The sequence below is a fragment of the Nannospalax galili genome, unplaced genomic scaffold (assembly GCF_000622305.1).
Source record: "Nannospalax galili isolate Female #2095 unplaced genomic scaffold, S.galili_v1.0 scaffold5000, whole genome shotgun sequence".
NCBI lineage: Eukaryota > Metazoa > Chordata > Mammalia > Rodentia > Spalacidae > Nannospalax > Nannospalax galili.
In genome coordinates this window covers 4,799-12,758 of record NW_008345913.1, presented here as the reverse complement: position 1 = coordinate 12,758, position 7,960 = coordinate 4,799, and the positions used below count along the sequence as shown (strand labels likewise).

The 7,960-nt window shown below is 40.9% G+C and overlaps 1 pseudogene; it reads left to right on the top strand.

The window, feature by feature from the left end:
* The window catches only part of LOC103741404, a 5,832-nt pseudogene extending 3,113 nt beyond the window's left edge, over nucleotides 1-2,719 (top strand).
* The last annotated feature ends 5,241 nt before the right edge of the window (nucleotides 2,720-7,960 follow it).

Sequence of the window (7,960 nt, the reverse complement as noted above, 5' to 3'; positions counted from 1 at the left end):
AGAGAAGCCAGCGCCCTCTTCTGGCGTCAGTGGGCATTGAACACATGGGTGGCACTTACATACATGCAGGCAAAACACTCAGATGACAAAAGTAAATAAATCAGTCAAAAAATGTACATAATGTAATATGCAAGTAATTGGATGTAATTGCAGGCCATCATGTTAAGCAAAATAAGCCAGACTCAGAAGGGGTAAATATGCAGTTTTTCTCATCTAGAATCAAATTTCACAGTTACTAGGGAAATTATTTTGGAAACAAAAAAGGGCCAACAGGAGGGGGAGGGACACTAAGATAGAAACAATACGTGTCTTATTTACTTTTCTTGTTCTGATTAAATACTTTGACAAAAGCAATGAAAGGAAGGGTTCTTTTGTTTTTGTTTTTGTTTTTTGGCTCAGAGTTGCAGGTAACAGTCCATCAGAGTGGGAAAGTCACAGCAAAAGGAGCCGGAGGGCACTGGGCACAGGCCACCCAGTCAGGAAGCAGAGAACACGAGTGCATTTCTCTGCTCACTTTCTCCTCTGCCTGCAGTCCAGGATGTAAGCCAAGAGAATGGAGCTGCCCACATTCAGGATGGGCCTTCCCACCTCAATTAACCTAGTCAACATAATTCCTTATGGCCATGGCCAAAGGCAAAATAAACCCTCACAGGTATGACTGACTGCAGGCTGGTCTCCTAGGCTATTCTAGACCCTGTCAACTTAGCAATGCTAACCATCACAGTAGGTGAATGTGATCAAAACATAAACATATATGCATGAAAATACATAGTGAATTTTGCTCAGTGAATATAAGCTAAAATCCTGCTCTGCTTAATTAAGTGAAAAACCGAATGAAGTATAGTGCACTATTGAAATTTGAGCATATCAAATGGTTAATAATGTAGTTAAGTGTACGTGGGGATTACTCAGGAACTCAAAGCACTAAAATTGGAGGAATATGTTCCCCAGTCTTATGAGGATATAGACTACAGGGACAGGGTCCTAGATCTGTGATCTTTCATCCTACAAACATTTAAAACAATGGAAAACCGGTGGCCACGCAGAGGAAGGAGGTTTAGCACATTTTATGGCTCACAGCTCATCCTACTCATAAATACATTCTAAGACATAATCCCATAACATTCATCTATCTCAAACTCCCAATGCAAATGTTGGACTGTGGCCAAAGAAACTCCAGTCCTAGGTGACAAAGCAGCAACAGGTCAATACCCTCCATGTTCTCAGCTCCCAGTCCAGTCCCTACCATGAGGGATAAAGTGGCATAAAACATGAGCTGTAACAGTAGTGCAAGATTGTTCGTACACACAAACACTAACTTCATTAGTGTACAGAGGTCCAGAGGGAGTACTAGTTTGTTCCAATCATCGCATTTCATTTAAGGAGGTTCTGTTCTGCAAGTTTCCCATTTCATAACTTCTATGTGACCTGCTCCTCTCTATCATTTCCCCCAGCACAGAAGCTATATACTAAGGCCACCTGGGCACAAAGAGCCTGGAGACAGGGAGCAATATATATCAGACTAAAAGGACCCATAGATTACACAAGTTTGCCTGGTCTTTTCCAGGTGTGCAACTGACTGGATAGTTGACAGTAGTCACTCTCCTGTTTGGGCAAAGGTTTAGGCCTAAACCTATAAGGACCTTGGTAACAAGCAAGGTAACTCAACCTTTGGAAAAATGAGCTCAGAACAAGTTCTTGACTGTTGCTTCACTTTCCAATAGAACGTACTATATACAAGGACACCTGACACTTGAAAGGGCATGTTGACATTTAAATTTCAGTAAGACAACACTGATTTACTAATTACATAAGGGAGAATACATGTTACGCTAGAATAATTAACAGTAGTAGGGTAATTATATACCTGTCCTTGAGGAGAGGAAGTGAAGTTCTGAGGATAGTTTTAGGTTTAATAGATTTACCAGGGTAAGTCACATTGATATATCCTGACCTTGGGCAAAGCTTTAATATAGTCTCTTGGGTCAAGATAGCCCCATCTCGAAGGTGGTTTCAACATGTATCTGCTTGATATTGGTTGTAGCTTTCCTGGATTTGAGGATACAAAGCTTAAATTTGAAGAAATCGCCAGTGTGATCAACCCAGCACTGGACAAGTATTTTCCATCAGACTCTGGAGTGAGAATCATAGCTGAGCCAGGCAGATATTATGTTGCATCAGCTTTCATGCTTGCAGTCAGTATCTTTGCCAAAAGAATTGTATTGAAGGAGCAGACAAACTCTGATGATGAAGATGAGTTGAATAAGCAAACTTTTATGTATTATGTGAATGATGGAATATATGGATCATTTAATTGCATCCTTTACGATCAAGCACATGTAAAGCCCCTGCTACAGAAGAGACCTAAACCAGATGAGAAGTATTACTCATCCAGCATATGGGGACCAATGTGTAACGGCCTAAATCGAATCATTGAGTGCTGTAACCTGCCTAAAATGCACGTGGGTGATTGGATGCTCTTTGAAAACATGGGCGCATACACGGATGCTGCTGCTTCTACTTACAATGGATTCCAGGGGCCCACTATCGATTATGTGATGTCACGACCAATGTGGCAACTCATGAAGCAAATCCAGAACCATGACTTCCACCGGAACTAGAGGAGCAGGACATCAGCACTCTACCTACGTCTTGTGCTCAGGAGAGTGGGATGGACTATCACTCAGAAGCCTGTGCTTCAGCTAGTATCAATGTGTAGATGCCATTCTTGTAGTGGTTATGTGCAAGTGTAGCTTGATTTAAGGGATCTGGGTGGACCATTTAACTTAATTACTGCTAGTTTTGAAATGTCTTTGTAAGAACAGGGTTGGCACAGATGCACCAATATGGAATGCTAGGAGTTGGGGGGGGGTCACACTTACCTGTGTTCCTATGGAAACTTTGAATATTTGATATGGATTTTTATTCACTTTTCAGAAATGATACTAATGTGTGCCCCTCAGCTGCTGAGCATGCATTTGTAGCTTGTACAAAGGAAGAATGGGCCAAAAGCTTAGTGATGTGACCCATTTTAAAAATAAAGTATCTTGAAATTTAAAAAAAAGATAGCCCCATCTCTGATTGTAAGTAATTAATTATTTTGCTCCAAATCTCTTTTATACTAGGAAAATCTTATTAATAAATAACCTGGATTTGCTTCGCTCCAAATTCTGATAACACAAAACTTTGTTGAATAAACAAACCCTTAATAGCTATGATATCACTGGGAGGGCCTGGCCATCACTGGCATGTCTTAAACATTCTCATTGGAAGACTAGTATTCATAAATTTTCTAAAAATTAACAATAAGGGGCCTGGAGAGATGGCTCAGCAGTTAAGAGCACTGGCTGCTCTTGCAGAGAATCCAGTTTCAATTCCCAGCACCCACATGGTGGCTAAAAAAGTTCACAACTCCAGTTCCAGGGGAATCCAATGCCCTCCTGTGACCTTGGGCACTGCACAACACAGGTACACTTACATACATGCAGGAGGTGCACTCATATATCTAAAATAATAGCATATTTTTAAAGTTACTTTATTAGAAAAGACCTAGAATTGATCCTTTTCTTTTTTTATTTTTTTGGTCATGCTGAGACATGGTCTCCCTGTAGCCTCAGCTTGCTTGGAACTCGCTATATAGACCAGGCTGGCCTTGAACTCATGGAGATCCGCCTACCTCTGCTTCCCAAGCGCTGGGATTAAAGGTGTGTGCCACCACGCCCGGCTTCTTTTTCTTTTCAGACACTGTTAACCACACACATTGAATGAATACAATACACCATCTTTTTCATTAAACTGCCGCTACAGTCTGTCTTGAAAGTGGTCCTTTCTGTTTTCCTATATTCTCTGTATACAGTCATTGGTATCAAGTTTTCATGTACAAGCAGGGGGTGGGTTCTCACTTCAAAACTCAAAAGTTAAAATGAGGAAGACAGACCTGTGACAAACCCTGGTGACAGTGTGTCATATTTTGACAACTATACAAGGGGAACAAATGCTGTTATAAGAGTTCTGAGGATCATACTTGAAAACATGGGGAAGGTGGTGTGCATTCCTCTCAGATGCTCAAACGTAAACTAAAACCACATCAGATTCTGCCTCAAGTTTTTGTGATTTATTAACATCACTGTTCTCAGGCATACTATGGTAGAAAAAGTTTCTCTAATTTTGGGTGTGAATCTTAGGATTAGGCCTAACCATGTGCTGTGCAGTTAATGTTCTGACATCCTTTCCCTCCCACTACCTTCTAGAATAGACATGTTAAGATTCTGACTCCTGAATATCTAGGGTCTATGTATCAGCTTAGCAACAAAAATTCAGGAAATGAATGTTTGGACATCATCAAAGGCAAAACAGAGCCAAGAAAGAAAGGGGAAAATCGAGGAGACATGGGAAGGGAAGGCTGAGAGTTAAGAATCACAGAATAACTTTAAAAATGTGCTTTAAAGATTGCCTCCATTAAGAAAATATTCATTTATGCAGAGGCATCTCAAACAAAAGCGACAAAATAGCAACAAATCATACTTCAAATGAAAGTATGCATCAATTTTGAGTTTAATCTTAGTCCTGTGTCTGAGAATCCTGCAAACAAGATAACAAATATCACAGTCAAAATATGTCTCAAAACTTACATTTAATAAGGGTTCCTTGACCCTTGTGACATGTACTTCCACCTTATCATCCTATAATCATGACAAGTCACTTAAGTGATCACCCTATGGTGTCATTCACTAAAAAAAAGGAGGGAAAATGTTTCCTTGCAACCAAACCCTTTAAACAATGACACTTCCAAAGCCACAAAAGTAAAAACGACTTCCTGAGAGGCGCACACCCACCAGAGGCTCTCTTCTGTCCTTCTAGCACACTCTATCAACAATGTTAAAAGTCTTTGTAAACTCTAGGTTTTTATTATATGAAAACATTTAAAATCAATTGTTCTCACAGCATTTGGAAACACTGAAGAGGGAATGCTTCAAAACATTTGAGGAGGACAGCATTGCCTCGACATGAAAATTCACCTGCCATGTTCATGACGCCAAAGCCAAATGTCATGATCTTCACATTCATTTTAGATAAAAACATTCATCTGCATCACACAATAAGCTCGAGCAGTAGGCACAACAATCATATTAATGCTTCCATTTCCCATACTGCAGGACTTTTAGAAATGAAGTATTCATAGACCCCCTCAATATTTCCTTTCAACCATTCACAGACAGGAGGATCTGAGACAAGCCACAGGTCAAAGAAGAATGAACTTCTGATTTGACAACTCACCAACATACACATTTCCTGAAAGTGAGTCAATAATAAATTATTATCTTTACAACCTAGAATTATAAAAGATGCAACAATAATTATCCTTAAGGGTATTTCTGATACATATTAATACAATTATACACATAGTATGAAATATTTCTATACTATTTACATGTTATAAATTTAACATAGAAAAGTAAAAAGATCAAAATCGAAGTGAGAATGGGTCGTGTAAAAGAAAAGCAGAAATGTCTGACAAGGAAGTGGAGAAAAAGCTGATTTTGTATGATGGGTGTGCTGGATAGCTTTAGTGTCAACTTGACAGACCTGGGTTGATGGAACCTCAATGGGGGAATTGACTCCATTGGACTGGCCTGTGGCCATGTCTGTGGGGCATCTTCTTGATTGTTGAGTGACATGGGAGGGCCCAGCCCACTATGGGTAGTGCCACCCCTGGACAGGTGGGCCTATGTTGGATAAGAGAGCAAGTGGAGCAGGGGCCAGGGGAGCAAGCCAGTAAGCAGCATTCCTCCATGGCCTGTGCTCTAGCTCCTGCCTCCAGGTTCCTGACCTGAATTCCTACCTTGGGCTCACTGATGAACTGCAACCTGGGAGATGTAAGCCAAATAAACCCTTTCCTCCCCAAGTTGGTAGTGGTCAGAGTGTTTTGTCACAGCAATGAAGAACAAACTAGGACAATGGGAATGCAAGTTTATAAATACTTTATGAAGAACAGTATAAATTCCTCAAAATATTAAAATTATAATTGTATCAGCTACTTTTCTGTTGTTGTGATAAAACACTGTGACAAAGGGAACATATAGAAGGAAGAGTTTATCTGAGCTTATGGTTACAGAGGAATTAGAAGAGTCCTTTATGGCAGGGAGGCATAGTGACAGGAGTTGACCGAAACAGGAGCAGGAGCAGAAAGCAGAGATTCACATATTCAAAACCAGGCACAGGAAGAAAGAGCAACTGGGGCTCTGGCAAGGCTTAAGAACTCTAGCCTTTACTTCCCTGAGCTTCACAGCCTCCAGTGTCCTGGTCCCAGCAACTTTCCTGGGTAAGTGCAGCACACCCACTGTGCCTTGACTCCCCCAGCCCGTTTCAACCTCCCAGCTCCCCCACCACATCACTCCTCCTAGCCTGGGTACAGGCCCATTTCTTGTATTGGCACCCCAGACACCGGTACTAACCTCTCCCAGAACCACCAGCGAATCCTGAGCCTTTGCATCTGGACCACCCCAGTTCCTCCCTGTAGTCCCCAGTAGCCCTCTGGGCCTGGTCTTGCCCTCATCTCCCTTTGCTTCCTGGACTGCACAGCCTCCAGTGTCCTGGTGCTAGCACCTTCCCTGGGTAAGTCCAGCACACCCACTGTGCCTTGACTCCCCCAGCCCGTTTCAACCTCCCAGCTCCCCCACCACATCACTCCTCCTAGCCTGGGTACAGGCCCATTTCTTGTATTGGCACCCCAGACACCGGTACTAACCTCTCCCAGAACCACCAGCGAATCCTGAAGAGAATGCCTGAGAGCATCTGAGCCTCATCTCACTTGGGCTTCTGTGGGAACTCCTGAAGACAAAAGCAATTAGGCCACTCCAATATTAAATCAAAAGAGAGAACATGAAGCCTAGACCAACCAGCTATTCATGCCCAAACCACAAAGGCGCATAAACTTTACAAAAAGAGGCAGATCTAAACTCAACAAAAGGAGACACAAGAATCAAACACTACAAAAGAAATTCACATGTCAAAGTCACAGGGAAAAAATAATAACATAAAAAACTCAAATAATATATCCCCACCAAGTACCAAGAGCCTACTAATAGTCCTCTAGAGGAGTACAGTGAGAACCCCCTAGAGATAATGCAGGACATGGAACTCAAAAGAACAATTATAAACGTGATAAAAAGAATTCAGTGAATTTAAAGAACACACAAAGAACTGTAGGAAGATAGGGATAAACTTCTGAATGAATTCAGAAAAGAATTAGAAATATTGAAGAATATTCAGACTGAAAGGAAGAAGGAAGTGAAACACTCAGTTAGCCAATTACAAATGACAGGAGAAAGCCTCAACAATAGAATGAATGAAAGGGAAAACAGAATATCAAGACTGGAAGATAAAGCAGATGAATTAGACCACTCAAGCAAACATTATGAAAAATTTAAGTAAACACAAGAATGAAATATGCAAGAATTGTGTGACACCATAAAAAACCAAAACTTATGAATCATAGGCTTATAGGATGGAGAAGAATTTCAGGATAGTTGTATGAAACAGATCTTCAACTGGATTGTAGAAGAAAATGTCCCAAAATTAAAGAAAGACATGCCTATTCAAATACACGAAGCATACAGAACACCAAACAGACAGGACCAGAAAATAAACTCTGCACAGCACATCATAGTAAAACCACTAAATGTTCAGAACAAAGAGACAATACTGAAAGCTGCAAAAGAAAAACAACAAATCACATATAAAGGAAAACCCATCAGGATTACAGCTGACTTTTCAGTGCAAACTATGAAAACCAAAAGAGCCTGGACCAAAGTATTTCCAGTTCTAAATGACCACAGATGCCAACCCAGATTACTTTACCCAGTCAAAATGTCTTATAATCTAAGGGGAAAGAAAAATCTTCCGTGACATAATAGGCTGAAATAATTCATGTCCACAAAACAGCTTTTCAGAGAGTTCT